Source organism: Delphinus delphis, chromosome 5 (assembly GCF_949987515.2).
Source record: "Delphinus delphis chromosome 5, mDelDel1.2, whole genome shotgun sequence".
Classification (NCBI taxonomy): domain Eukaryota; kingdom Metazoa; phylum Chordata; class Mammalia; order Artiodactyla; family Delphinidae; genus Delphinus; species Delphinus delphis.
The window spans coordinates 103,919,828-103,935,882 of record NC_082687.1 but is presented as its reverse complement, the minus strand read 5'-3'; positions in this window follow the sequence as shown (position 1 = coordinate 103,935,882).

The window sequence follows — 16,055 nt, the reverse complement described above, 5'->3', positions numbered from 1 at the left end:
ATAAAGCCATCATTTCTCAATGCCAGAGTATGTCAGATGACATTTTCCTACTGTCTCATACCATCACGCCCCCTGTGTACACTCTTCACTGTGATGCCAGGGCTGGTATTTTGTAAAATACACTCTCCAGACTCCCTTATTGCCTGATTTTCTGTTAGGTTCTGTAATGGGAGTCATTAGAAGGAACTCAGAGTGTAGAAGGAGAGAAATTCTGGTCAGTGGTATTCCAGCAGCAGCAAACCTCTACCTTCTTCAACACTCCCAGCACTAGCTTTCCATGCACCCTCCAAGATAACAGTAGCAACTGTACTGTGCCCCTTTAATGATCAGATACCAACCACACCACATTCCCTCACCAGAAGGTCTATGACATTTTCACAGAGTCCCAAGCACCAGGCCACTGAGGTCACTCTTCTGAGTTCTCAGAGTCCAGCAATATCTCCTCTTACTTTTTTGTATCCCAAGATTCCACAACAAGTATGTATTTCTGCATTGTATCAAGACCTGATTTTTGCTCTTTCAGACTTCTAACATCTGTGGAACTAAAACCTCTGCTTGAAATACCTAATGTGATTTACCTTTTCCTTACTGGGCTTCTTGGATTCTGGCTTAGTTTAATTATGTCTTTGATCTCGAATACCATCTGAACCCCCAATCAATGGAAAATTGGGCATTAATAATCAATGGCATGCAATGTCATTGTGATTAAATTATCACCTTTGGTTACTTGGGATGAAAGGCCTACTGAAGGCAAGACTTTGGGAAGTTGAATGGCAGCTGTACTTATTTATTGTGGGATTATTAACTACAGTGACTGAGGAGGGGAGGTAGTAGTATTTCTAATAATATATATACTAGAAAACATACACAGAGGAAATGATGAGCTTAGGCCTTTAAACTTTTATCACAAGTAATTATTGGAAGACCATCAGTTTTATAAGAGGGCCCTAAAATAACCTCTTATTTTAGGCAACCACAGAGCAGATATGACTAAAAATTACTCCTAAAATTTAACTGTGTGGGTTGCAGAATGACAACATCGGTTATGTTCATAGTTCATTGAAAGAGGAAGACAGTTTCCCTTGAGGAAGAACCTTGCAACACAACCACAAGTATACATTATAAGTATCCCTTCAAGGCTTTCCCCAGAGGACCTGTGGCCTTTCACTAGAAAGAATGTGCACTGTCAAAAGACATAAATATATATGTATAGAAAAATATGTATAGAATATGTATAGTGGGCAGACACAGATGACCTGTCTGACCACTAAATGTCTACGAGCACTATTTGTGCTCAACACAGAATGTACTCCCCACACACCCCATTGCAGACCTCACGAAGTGGCACCCATTTACTGCATCCAGCTCAAAGATCAGTATATCCAGGTGGTGTGTAGCCCTCTTCATCTGACCTGCATGGGGTTATTCCTGGTACTGTGATCTACAATCTAAAATGACAAGCCATTTGTCCCACCCCACATCCAACACACAGTGGTGGAGAAGGGACAGAATAAATATAACTACAAACTTAAATTCAAAAAAGGGAAGAATAGAAGCACACAGCAGGCACTGGTTCTTGCAATGATGGATTTCTAGAGGAAAAGTATTGTGTGTTCCTGGCAGTGGAGTATTTCAGTATCTGATTTTAATGGCTGTCATCTGAAAACACATGCATCACAAACATATGTATAGAATCAAATGGAAAAATGAGATATTGTTAGCTTCCTTTACTATTGACTATGGATGTTAAAACACAAAATAAGTAAAAATACTCCTTAAGAGTATGAGCATATGAAATAATTAATAATTATACTTATTTTTCACCAACTATGCAGAAGTTTTCCTTTAATATTCTGTTCTGCAATTCGATCACTTACACTTACATACTGAAAGGTACTGTACTTTCTTAGGTTATTAACAAATGTTTTAACATCTTGTCTAACTGTTGAAGAACAAAACCTTTAATATAGAAGATTTAAATATTTCAGAAAGTTTTGTTTTTAGGTTTTGTAAGTATGAATACAAGAAGGATTTTATAGGAAGTATCCTTCTTTGTCCTTGGATTATGGGAAACCTCCTTTCAGACTTGGAGCTCCAGATTCATAGTGAGCCAAAATCAAGCAACAGCTTTGAAAGTTCTTTTGACCCTGAGTATGACAACTAAAGTACACATGCTAGCTGTTCTCTTCAGGCTGAAAAACCTATCACCCCATCTCAAGTTCAAAGAGATAGCTGCTTCCTCTCTATGGCTTAAGTTCTCTTAGATTTCACCTCGTGGTTTCTCTCAGGAATCAAAGGAACTCCAGCAAACATGAATCAACCATTTCACTTTTATGCCTGTCAGAGTCCATGAAGATCATGGTCAAGTATAAAATGTAGTCCACCTACCTCATATGATAACAGAAGAGCAGACTATTAAGGATAGCCCTGTATGGATAGAGGTGAAAGCAGCTAAAAATTATCTAAACATTATGTAACTGCTTTGCTAATACCCCTCCCTCAGTGATCATATGAAATTTCATTGTTCAGATTAGAGTTGAGACAACCGTAATCTTTCATTTTATCATTTTGATCACCCTCAGAAAATGTGAGTGTATACAGACTATTAGGGCATAGAACATTCACAATAGCCCATAATATTACACCAAGGACATAAGGATTTCCTTGCCATGTAGACTGAGAAATTACTCAGTTTATTTTGTCTGTTTTCAACAGAAAACATTTGTGTGAAGGCAAGAGAAAATCGTGTTCAATTTAGTAAAAAATGTTTTAAAGTTAACATTTATTTCAGCAGATAATATTCATCATCATCTTCAATCAGCTTCACCCTCTATTACCAAATACTTAGACTGTATTTTTAAATCATGCATAGCTTATTAATTTTTTACACAGCCTTATGAAGTAGAATATTATCCCCATATTTATTTATTAATTTAGTAAAGAAATTAAAACACAGATATTTAAGCAATCTTCCCCAAATTACGCAGCTTGCTGTTGGTGAAAGTAAGCTTTGAGCCCAGGGAATCTGACTCCAGAAGCTACCTACACCTTTGACTAGTAGTTTGTGAGATCCAGCCACATAAACCTGGTACAGTAAAGGCTATGTATGTCTGTCTCTGATGCTGATACAATCTTAGGAAACAAAAAATCCTGACACATTCTGATATTGTAATCTTTAAAGTGTGGGTAGTATACATTGCATTTGGTGGTTTCGAAGTAGATGAACTACTACCACCAAACACCAAAACGTGTAGTATTTTCAGAGAAGATCATGACCAGTTAGATGGAGAGACATCTTCTGAGGTCTAGTTATTCCAAGGAATAAATGTCAGTCCTGGTTCTTATCCTAAGCCTGTGGTGTCCCAGAGTTGACTCTAAATCAGATTAGTTAAGTAATATTAGTAAATCTCATAGGCAACTGGAGAAGATATCATAATATTGGCTAACTAGCATATTAGCTTCCTACATGGAGAAACAATTATTCAGGAAATTGATTGAGCATGGAATCTGGACAAGGGTTATAATATAGTCATTTTCTTTTACTAGTTTTCTCTATATGTTTTTCCTTGGACAATTCTCATCTATGACTAAGGCACTGTTGATGAATATAGCATCTATTCCTTTGAATCTATCTTGTTGAATCCTCAAAATGCTGAGCCCCAGTTACATTTGTGAACAAATAATTTCACTACATTATAGCAAGTGATTAAAGAATATATGTATAAGGTGCCTTGGGAACAGACTGGGGAGAGCACCTCTGTCTGCCAGGGAAAATTGGGAGGAAAAAAGAAATGTATAGAGAATAACTTTCACAGGAGAAGTGGGGCTTGAACTGAATCCCAAAGGATAAATCTCTTTTCCAAAGAGAAGAAAAAGTCATGCATAGAGAACAGAGTGTAAGGGCCAAGGAGACTAAAAAATCCACATTTTTCCCCACTAACTGCTAAATTATTTTCAAAGTTAAAAGTAAAAAAAGCTAATGGTACATCATTAGGCAACACTAAAATTATCTTGAGGCTTGACAATGTCAAATAATAAATTACTTCTGCCAGGCAGAGCCAGTTACCTTTTATAACATCAATTTAGATTCACACAAAGCACCCTCCTCACATCCTCCTTAGGTTCTTCCAACCATGCATCAAAGTCATAAGAACGGACACTAATCTGATTACAAATGATCAAGGCATTTCCTGTCTGTAACGTTTCGGATCAAACTCAGTGTACAGTGTATTTCCTAAATCAATACAAGTAATGAAAAAAGTTTTAATTATTTTACACTATTTGTACAAGTTGTTGGAGCTATTGGATACATAACATTTTATTTTAACCCAACAACATTAACACAATCATTTTTGTTTCAGGAAGACTTTAATATAAAATATTCAGCTTTCTTTTTATTGCCATTTAATATCTAAAACAGATGTGCTTACTCCATGTCTGAGACTAACTACTTAAGGTCAGGGATGAAATGAAGGAAAAGATGAGAGTCAGGTATGAATAAAGAGATAAAGGGCTTAAGGTGGAGGCAATAAAGGTACAGAGATCAATAATGGAATGACATCAAGCTCAAGAATGAGTTAAATTTGGAGTAAGGACCATGTATGGAGTAAAGGTAATGGACCCAGGGTCAAAGTGCCTTTCCTCAGAACCTTTTCTACTGCTCAAGAGTAGATTACTAATACTCATGTCCATGGAATAACAAAAAAAATAATTCTGAGACACTATTCCATCACCAATAAAATTTCCCTATATTTGTCAGTTATTAATATTTAGCAGATAGATGCAATATAAAAATAGCTACAAAGATAGATGGGAGATAGATAAAATAACTGTGATAAAGGACTATATTAACTAGGGTAGTCTTCCTTGGAATTATTATTTTTTAATTCAATATTACAGTTCAAACTTTAAATAGATTTTTTAAAGGGTGAAGTTCAACACGGAAGTTCAGCAGTACATATTAATATTTTCAATAAAATTATTCCAGTAAACTATCCTAAAATTAGGAGTTTGGGATTAACATATATACACTACTATATATAAAGTAGATAAACAACAAGGACCTACTGTATAGCACAGGGAACTATACTCAATGTCTTGTAATAACATATAATGGAATAGAATCTGAAAAAGAATAGATGTATACATACAACTGAATCACTTTGCTGTATACTTGAAACTAACACAACATTGTAAATTATACTTCAATTTTTTAAAAAGCTATTCTAGGCATAAGGTGAAATGAAAAAAATATTTAGAATGGGTTTTGTCCCTATCCTTACTGTTGAATGAATCTCTTCCATTTCCACTTAAGACTGAGAAGACAATAATCAAAATACTTATTTTTCATTCACATTATACCAGCACTTGTGCCAAGCACTTGAAATATCATTAAGAACAAAACAGAAACTAGGACATCATAGAACTTAGAGTCAAGTGGAGGAGATAGTACTCAAATAATTACATGGATATGCAATTTAATTATTACCATGGAAGAGTTGTGAAGGAAAAATTCACAGTGAGAATGCATAGCAGAGAAACCTCATTTGAGAGGGGCGGGAGGATTCCCAAGAAGGAGACATTTAAACAGAAACCTAAGGTGATCCTATTGAGATTATCCAGAAGAAATGGGAGATTCTGTTTTCAAGCAGAGAAAAAAGTGTATACAAACACTCTGAAGCAGGAACTTGTCTTGCTTGTGAAACTAAAAGAAGGTTATCAAGGCTCCAGAGTAAACATTGAGGGAGTATGACATGAAAGGAAAGCAAGACCATGTGCTGGCTGCTATACCTCTGCCTGTTGTGACTTCTCAGGTGATAAATACTTACCTTATAAGATAAGACCCAACCCACAAATTCGTACATCGATCTCTGAAAGAGAGATGAGACTAACTTCCTATGGAAGGAAACTCCATGCTTATTTACTGTATCTGTGTGCCTTGGATTCCACAGGGAATTTGTTGCTGTCGTCAACGTTAAACAATAACTAGAGGCTAGAGAACAGTAGACACTACCAGTTTCACTAAACTCTAAATGAGGACCAACAAAGAATATCCAATGTCCTCTCCATTTCCCACAACTCCACAGAGACCCTCGTCATATTCCAAGAAGGAACGGATCTCTGTGACAAACGCTCCTGAGTTGTCTTGTACGATAAGTAATCACTGGATTTAAAACAGATAACCTCACTACAAACAAGACAACTCAGGAGCGTTTGTCACAGAGATCTCTTCCTTCTTGGGATGCTTCTCTTGGATCAAGAAACTTCAGCCTCCTGGTTTTCTTTCTATCTCACCAGCTACTCTTCCTAGTCTACTTGACGCTCCTTCTCTCAGTGTGGAAATGTATCCAAAACTAAGTCCTGGGCCCCCTTCTCTTCCCCATCAATATACTCTCCCATCCAGACCCATCACTTTAAATACCCGTATCTCCTAAATCATTACTTCCAAATTTGACCTCTCATAGTTCTAGATGTGTATATACAATTTGACATCTACACTTTGACGGAATCTTAACACAAGCATCTTAAAAATAATATGACCACGGGCTTCCCTGGTGGCGCATTGGTTGAGAGTCCGCCTGCTGATGCAGGGGACACGGGTTCATGCCCTGGTCCAGGAAGATCCCACATACTGCGGAGCAGCTGGGCCCATGAGCCATGGCCACTGAACCTGCGCGTCCAGAGCCTGTGCTCCACAACGGGAGAGGCCACAACAGTGAGAGGCCCGCGTACCGCAAAAAAAATAAATATGACCAAAGGGAACTTGACTTCCCTGCTGTATTATAAGATCTAACATTTCAAGTGCTGCCTTGACATCTTTGAGTTTCACAGAGCCAAAAGGTCTAGCTGTGAGTTCCCTGCTCTTGCCAGAAATGCTCCTACCCAGTGGAAAATGTTACCCACCTGACTAGTTCCCTATCAGCTGAACTAGCTGCCACAACCTGGTCCCCTCAAGCTAACAAATTCACCTGGCTGCCAACCCATGACATTATTTAAGCAAGCAATCATATCCTCCTGCAGGAACCAGGGGGCAATTGACCCTCCTGTTACTACAAGACCTGCCTTCCACAGCCCCTTCTGGTTCACTGTGCCCCTGACTGAAACACCTGTTAGGCCTGGCATGGCATGTGCTATCCTCTTCCCCTAGGCTGTGAGAATACATGACTAATAAATTGTCGATCTCATCTGTCTAGTGTCAGTGTTGTATATTTGACCACCTTCTATGATTTAGGGCATAGGATCTCTCCTTCAGCCACGGGATGAATAGGCAGTCACCATAATACCCCCGAAACTAACTCCTTCTGAACTACATTTCAATATATAGTGCTACCATCCAGCAAGTTGCTAAGTCAGTAAGCTATCTTTTACTCTTTTCCTTCCCTCTTACCCACATTTAATCAGTTTGAAAGTCCTGTCAACTCTGCCTCAAAAATGTAACCCAAAACTGTCTGTTTCTTTCCATCTGCATTACCTCCTATATTTAGCTAATATTCTCTCTCACATATATCACCACAGTGACCCCCTATCTGGACTCCTAGCCTTTACTCTTACTATGAAAAATTCATTATTCACACAATAGCCAGTTTAAAAAAGTTCTAGTAGTTTTCCATCACACTTTAAACAAAATATAAATTCTTTCCTGGCTTAACAAAGTCTTAAATTATTTGATTCTGCTCGCCTCCTTGATTCATCTTGTCTTATGCTATGCATCACCCACTCTCTTTCAAACACAGAACTAAATTCTTCATCTCTCCCTAGAATTCTTGCTTTGGGGCTTTTAAATTAGTTATTCTGGGCTCCCCTGGTGGCACAGTGGTTAAGAATCCGCCTGCCAATGCAGGGGACACGGGTTCCAGCCCTGGTCCAGGAAGATCCCACATGCCGCGGAGCAACTAAGCCCGTGCGCCACAACTACTGAGCCTGTGCCCTAGAACCTGTGAGCCACAACTACTGAGCCCAGATGCCGCAACTACTAAAGCCAGTGCACCTACAGCCCCTGCTCCACAACAATAGAAGTCACCATAATGAGAAGCCTGCACACCACAATGAAGAGTAGCCCCCGCTCGCCGCAATTAGAGAAAGCCCACGTGCAGCAACGAAGACCGAACGCAGCCTAAATAAATAAAATTAGTTGTTCTTTCTGCCTGGAAAGAGTTTCCTTCTGATCTTGTCATGGCTGGCTAATTATTGTCAATCAGATCTCAGTTAAAACATTTCTTCTTATATTCCCTGATCTCTCAGTCTCCACCATATCACCTTATTTTAATTTTCTTCATACATCTACTATCTGATATCTTTCTTGTTTATTTATTTGCTCATTTACTTGATATCTGTCTCCTGAACCAGATTGGAAGCTGATGAGAGCAAGTACCTTGACTGGCTTATTTACCACCATAATCTCAGTATCCAGAGCCTTACCTGATACATAATGGGAAATTAATAGATAATGGTTAAAAGAACAAATAAATGAAGCAAAGGAAAGCAGTTGTTAAAGCATAAAGTTTGGCTTAATACAGGCCATTGTTCCAATCCCACTAGCTGTGTGATCCTTCTGAATCTTAGTTTTCTTCTGTAGAATGTGAATAATAACTGTTTCACAGGGGTTTCCTGGGAATTAAATTAGATATCAGGAGTTTTATGTTTCTAAACAATTCCTATTAATGTAGGACCTACATAATAATAAAAACCGTTATAAGACAGACATGGGCTGCTTCAGTCAGCTTCTAACAAATCTTGAGACAACACACAGAAGAAGGAAGTAAAATCAGAATTACAAAATTCTAATTCACTCAGATTACTCAATTACTAGACAGTTGTTTTTAGAGAGTTTTTTTAAAGAGGATTGAATGGAAACTGTATAACTTCCTTAGCTCCTAGTTAAAATCTATTCTTCAAATTATAGCAAAATAACTAAGTTGTAAATAAGAAGCATGTAAGAGAGGCAGTGCTCCCTTTACACTTTATGTGACTGAATTGTAATCTTGTTTATTTTAAATCATGTCTCTCAAATTATGTTTAAGCCTCAGTACAATTGTGTAGAAATATACAAAAGTCATAGTGCTGTAGTGTCACACTGAAAATTCATATAGATGCTTGGGAACACAAGAGTGAAGCAAATTAACACACAGTTTTAAAAAGCTGAAAGACAATTTACCTTGCCTCACTCTTTTGAGCTGCAAATGCTATGTATTTCACATTATTGAGAAATGATCATAATATGTATTTAACAAAATTTGTTAATAAGGAAATTAATTTTAGCATGAAACATGGTTGTCTCTATGGTTTTATATATAACACTTAAACCGAACATGTGTCAGATGTTGAGCATTTTCCCCAAAATTATTCTCCTTCACACCATCTCCAACATATAACATATGATGTACTATATGATGACAGAAGGTGTTCTATTTTATGTTATAAGACTATCTCAAGTCCAATAGCTCACCACCAAAAATAAAACCCAACAGTGGATTCAAGACTTTAAGTAACATTTGAAAGCAACCACTGACCTTCTTTTGCTGCATGAGATTTGAAATTGGTTAATGCTGTATATGTAGTACTCCATTGTTCTACGGTTGAACATTGGGGTATTTCCAGTGTTGAGACATTACAAAGAGTAATTACAAAGAGTAAGAATGTAAGAAATATTCTTATATTTGTCTCTAGGTACCTTGATCATAAAGTTGTAGGACATATGTAAGTTCAGCTTTAGTAGGTACTGCCAAACAGTTTTCAAAAGTGGTTGCAGTCATTTATATTCTCACTGGCAGTCTACAAAAGTCCCATTCGCTCCACGTCCTCAACCACTTTGGGATTGTCTGTTTTTCACATTAGCTGTCCTTTATTGTTTGTTTTTTTGTTTGTTTCTTTGTTTGCGGTACGCGGGCCTATCACTGTTGTGGCCTCTCCCGTTGTGGAGCACAGGCTCCGGACGTGCAGGCTCAGCGGCCATGGCTCACGGGCCCAGCCGCTCCGCAGTATGTGGGATCTTCCCGCACCAGGGACGAACCCATGTCCCCTGCATCAGCAGGTGGACTCTCAACCACTGCACCACCAGGGAAGCCCTCCTTTATTGTTTTAATTTGTATTTTAGTAATGACAAATGAAGTTGAGTACCTTTTAAAAAATGTATTGGTCATATAGGTCTGTTCTTTTATGAAATGCTGGCTTGAGTCTTTTGTTCAAAACCCCTAAAGGAAAACATAGGCAGAACATTCTTTAACATAAATCATGGCAATATTCTTTTGGATCTGTCTCCTAAGACAAAAGGAAACAAAAGCAAAAATAAACAAGTGAAACCTAATTAAACTTAAAAGCTCTTGCACCACAAAGGAAACCTGACAAAATGAAAAGACAACATAGGGAAAGGGAGAAAATCTTTGCAGATGATATGACTGATAAGGGGTTAATATGTGAACAGCTCATACATCTCAATATCAAAAACAAATCATTAAAAAGTGGTCAGAAGACCTGAATAGACATTTTTTCAAAGAAGACATACAGATGGCCAACAGGCACATGAAAAGATGCTCAACATCACTAATCATCAGAGAAGTGTAAATCAAACCCACAATGAGATATCTCCTCCCACCTGTCAGAATGGCTATCATCAAAAAGAACACAAATAACAAATGCTGGTGAGGATGTATAGAAAAGGGAACCCTTGTATACTGTTGGTAGGGACGTAAATTGGTGCAGCTGCAATGGAAAACAGTATGGAGGCTCCTCAAAAACTAAAAATAGAACTACCATATGATCCAGTAATTCTACTCCTGGGAATATATCCAAAGAAAACAAAAACACTAATTCAAAAACATACATGAATCCCAATGTTCATAGAAGCATTATTTACAATAGCCACGACATGGAAGCAACCTGAGGGCTCATCAGCAGGTTGAGCACTGATGGATAAAGAAGATGTGGTATCTATCTATACAATGAAATATTACTCAGTCTTTAAAAAAGAATGAAATTCTGCCATTAACAATGTGGATGGAGCTAGAGGGTATTATGCTTAGTGAAAGTAAGTCACACAGAGAAAGACAAATACACCTTTGAACCAACCTTAGGACCATCTATGTATGAGCTTCTGATTAAAGAGACTTAAAATGATCCTTATGTTTTAAGACACTACTAATCAGGTTCTCTGTTATTTGAAGCCAAATGTATCATAACTGATACACAACCATTCCTGTTTTTCTTTCCTGAGAGATCCGGGCATTAAATTTTGAAAACTCTGATAGAAATCTATGTCTAAAATAGGAAAAATGATAATATCAATCTCACATTTCAGTGCAAGGGAATGGTTTTATTGGAGAAAATAATATTCAAAGATTATCAACATATCAATTAATTTATCCTCCAGAAAAACATCTGAAATAAAAGTCAGAGTAAGTAGTTTCAGAGAAAATAGGTGTTTCAAAATTCACAAAATTATAGGCATGTAAAATTCAGAGCATTAAATTCCAGAACTCCTCACTCCAATGAGCTGATACTAATTAATCAAAGTCATCTAACTGAGGGATGCCTCCAAACTGAATTAAGACTTTATGATCTTTGCAGATTAATTTATTGCATTTCACTAGGATCAGTATTATACTAAATATATACTAAAGCAATTTCTACTAAAAGAGAAAGAATTATATGACAGCCTCTTAAGCAGATTTGGTCAATTACAGTTTTACTACATGGAGATTAACATTTTAAAATTAAAATTTTAGTAACTGCAGACACAATTATTTCTTTGTATTTAATGAATTTAATTCAATAATTATTTCCTTCACAGAAAGCTAAAAGTTATTACTTTAATTTAGGAAATTAAAACTTTTAGTAAAATTACTAATAAGCCTACATATTGATCTGAGCTGATACATATTACTTTGTGCTTCCGTGGATAATTTCATTCAGCAAAAGTTGTAATTTTAAGATGAGAAGATAATTGCTAAGGAAAATAACTTTTTGTCATTTTTTAACTTAGTGTAAATCTAAAGAGATTGAGGGAAAGATGTATTCAATAGTTTACCAGCAGTCTTTGGCAGAGAGAAAAACTAGGCAGCCAAGGGGGTCATAGTAAACCTGAAGTTGGAATAAAGATTCAAATACTATCTCATTTCTAGTCAGTTCTTTTTCTAGACTAATCATAGATATTCAAAGATACAATAGGGATATTTATGAAGTATAATGAGTCAAATTATAGAAAGGTGTTAAACTTAAATACCCTTATCATTCACCAAAGCTTGAAAGTAGAAATGACATAGACCCTATCCCCAACCTTTTCTTTTGTTGTTGTTTGTTTTCTTGCAACTTGAAGTTGATGTTATTCAGCAAAGGAGGAAGGGCTGAAGACTGTCTTGGAAGTGGTATTTTTTTCTTGAACTCAACGTACGTGTAATGACTAGCTATTTTGTACTCAATACTACATAGAATCTTAATCTCACCAAGTAGAAATCAAAGTTAGACCACAATATGAATCAGCACATGGTCAGGTTGCAGAGGAGCTAAGGTTTCATCGTGCAGCTTAACTTGGGCTCTACCATCAAACATGGTAAATAAGGCATTAGCCAGAGGGAAGAGGGGAAGACAGCACCACAGCAAGAACAAGGTGGTTTGAACCCCCAAATGAACATGGAGAATTTTAAGAAAATTGCAGTAAAAGCTTGCTTTCTTTGAGTTAAGTGTTTAAGCATGGGGATGGCCTTGATTTTGTGCCTTAGACCATAATCTGATGTCTTACATGGATGACCTTGGTTGGATCTAGCAGAAATCATTATCATCCTTTTCCCCTTAAAGATCAAATAAATGTGAGCACAATGTGAACTGACACTTTAGCTCTCATTTGTCAGGGCCTCCTTTTAGCCCTCCTTAGACCCCTGCAGCTAGACTTCCAAGCAGAAGTTACCTTGAGCCAAAATTTTACTTTTCCTACAAGAAGAGATAATAACAAAAATGACTATTTTGAAGGGTGAAACTGTTAAGCACTATGTAAATGTTCATTAATTCGAGTTAAAGGAGCTCCATGCAATGGAACTCTAGTATAGATGAAGCATACATATATAATTACGAATTTTGAGTACTTTGAGTTAATAAGTCCCAAGATAAACCCTCATTATGGCTAAATGCGTATTGCAGGATCTTGAACCAGGCCTCAAGATGTTAAGTTAAAAAATAATATAGTCTTCCACCACAAAAAGTCCAATGTACATAACTTGATAATAATTCTTGTGCTACTTATTATTATAAAAGAAAATTTAGCAGAGTTCTTTTGGATGCCCAAAACCAGTGGCTATGTCCGTGCTTGAAGTCTGAACTAACCTGGAAATGAGGGGCATATATTTTCCACTGCTATACTGCTTGCAGCTCAAGGAACCCACCTCTGGAAAGCTGCTATCCCTTCTAATCCTATCCTGCAGACAGCATTGTCCTCATTATCATAATTCTCTTATTCTTGTGAGGTCCTCGTTATCAGCATATGATTGGTATAGAGAAAAAAATCCAAGTAAAGGAGAATATGCATGAGGCATAGTCACTCTGGAAAAGTTGGGAGTTTCTTATAAAGTTAAAACACACTGTGTGACTCAAAAATTCCTCTCCTGGCTCTTTATGCAAGAGAAATAAACTTATGTTCACACACACACCCACACAGGTCAAAATCTCATCCTAAATGGAGGCAGAAATCAGTTTCATGAAATCCTAATTGGGGTCCATTGCCCAGAGTTGTCAAGCTCACAGGACACTGGAAAGACCAGAATAGAAATATCATAAGCTTATTGGCAGTTAAAGAGAAAATAAATGTGGCTTTTCTAGTTTGTTTGAGTCTTAAGAGACTCAGAAAGTAGCTAATGTTCTCAAAGAGGGTTTTGTTTTTTTTTTCTGTTTTCTTTTAACATCTTTATTGGAGTGTAATTGCTTTACATTAATGTGTTAGTTTCTTATGTATAACAAAGTGAATCAGCTATCCGTATACATATATCCCCATATCCCCTCCCTCTTTCTTCTCCCTTCCACCCTCCCTATCCCACCCCTCTAGGTGGTCACGAAGCACCTAGCTAGTCTCCCTGTGCTATGCAGTTGCTTCCCACTAGCTATCTATTTTACATTTGGTAGTGTATATATGTAAATGCCATTCTATTACTTTGTCCCAGCTTACCCTTACCCCTTCCCATGTCCTCAAGTCCATTCTCTACATCTGAGTCTTTACTCCGGTCACACCCCTAGGTTCTTCAGAAACATTATTATTATTTTTTAGATTCCATGTATATGAGCTAGCATACAGTATTTGTTTTTCTCTTTCTGACTTACTTAACTCTGTATGACAGACTCTAGGTCCATCCACCTCACTACAAATAACTCAATTTAGTTTCATTTTAGAGCTGAGTAATATTCCATGGTATATACGTGGTGGAATGAACATTGTGGTACGTGACTCTTTGAATTATGGTTTTCTCAGGGTATACGCCAAGTAGTGGGATTGCTGGGTCGTATGGCAGTTCTATTTCTAGTTTTTTAAGGAACCTCCATACTGTTCTCCATAGTGGCTGTATAATTTACATTCCCACCAACAGTGTATGAGAGTTCCCTTTTCTCCACGCCCTCTCCAGCATTTATTGTTTGTAGATTTTTTGATGATGGCCATTCTGACTGGTGTGAGATGATATCGCACTGTAGTTTTGATTTGCATTTCTCTAATGATTAATGATGTTGAGCATTCTTTCATGTGTTTGTTGGCAGTCTGTATATCTTCTTTGGAGAAATGTCTGTTTAGGTCTTCTGCCCATTTTTGGATTGGGTTGTTTTTTTGATATTGAGCTGCATGAGCTGCTTGTAAATTTTGGAGATAAATCCTTGGTCAGTTGCTTCACTTGCAAATATTTTCTCCCATTCTGAGGGTTGTCTTTTCATCTTGTTTATGGTTTCCTTTGCTATGCAAAAGTTTTGAAGTTTCATTAGGTCCGATGTGTTTATTTTTATTTTTATTTCTATTCTTCTAGGAGGTGGGTCAAAAAGGATCTTGCTGTGATTTATGTCATAGAGTGCTCTGCCTATGTTTTCCTCTAAGAGTTTTATAGTGTCTGGCCTTACATTTAGGTCTTTAATCCACTTTGAGTTTATTCTTGTGTATGGTGTTAGGGAGTGTTCTAATTTCATTCTTTTACATGTAGCAGTCCAGTTTTCCCAGCACCACTTATTGAAGAGGCTGTCTCTCTCCACTGTATATTCTCGCCTCCTTTATCAAGATAAGGTGACCATATGTGCGTGGGTTTATCTCCGGGCTTTCTATCCTGTTCCATTGATCTATATTTCTCTTTTTGTGCCAGTACCACACTGTCTTGATTACTGTAACTTTGTAGTATAGTCTGAAGCCCAGAAGCCTGATTCCTCCAGCTCCGTTTTTCTTTCTCAAGATTGCTTTGGCTAGTATTTTGTGTCTCAGGGTCTTTTGTGTTTCCATACAAATTGTGAAATTTTTTTCCTAGTTCTGTGAAAAATGCCAGTGGTAGTTTGATAGGGATTGCATTGAATCTGTGGATTGCTTTGGGTAGTATAGTCATTTTCACAACGTTGATTCTTCCAATCCAAGAACATGGTATATCTCTCCAACTATTTGTATCACCTTTAATTTCTTTCATCAGTATCTTATAGTTTTCTGCATACAGGTCTTTACTCTATAGGTAGGTCTATTCCTAGGTATTTTGTTCTTTTGTTGCAATGGTAAATGGGAGTGTTTTCTTAATTTCACTTTCAGATCTTTCATCATTAATGTACAGGAATGCAAGAGATTTCTGTGCATTAATTTTATATCCTGCTACTTTACCAAATTCATTGATTAGCTCTAGTAGTTTTCTGGTAGTATCTTTAGGATTCTCTACGTATAGTATCATGTCATCTGCAAACAGTGACAGCTTTACTTCTTTTCTGATTTGGATTCCTTTTATTTCTTTTTCTTCTCTGGTTGCTGTGGTTAAAACTTCCAAAACTATGTTGAATAATAGTGGTGAGAGTGGGCAATCTTGTCTTGTTCCTACTCTTAGTGGAAATGGTTTCAGTTTTTCACCATT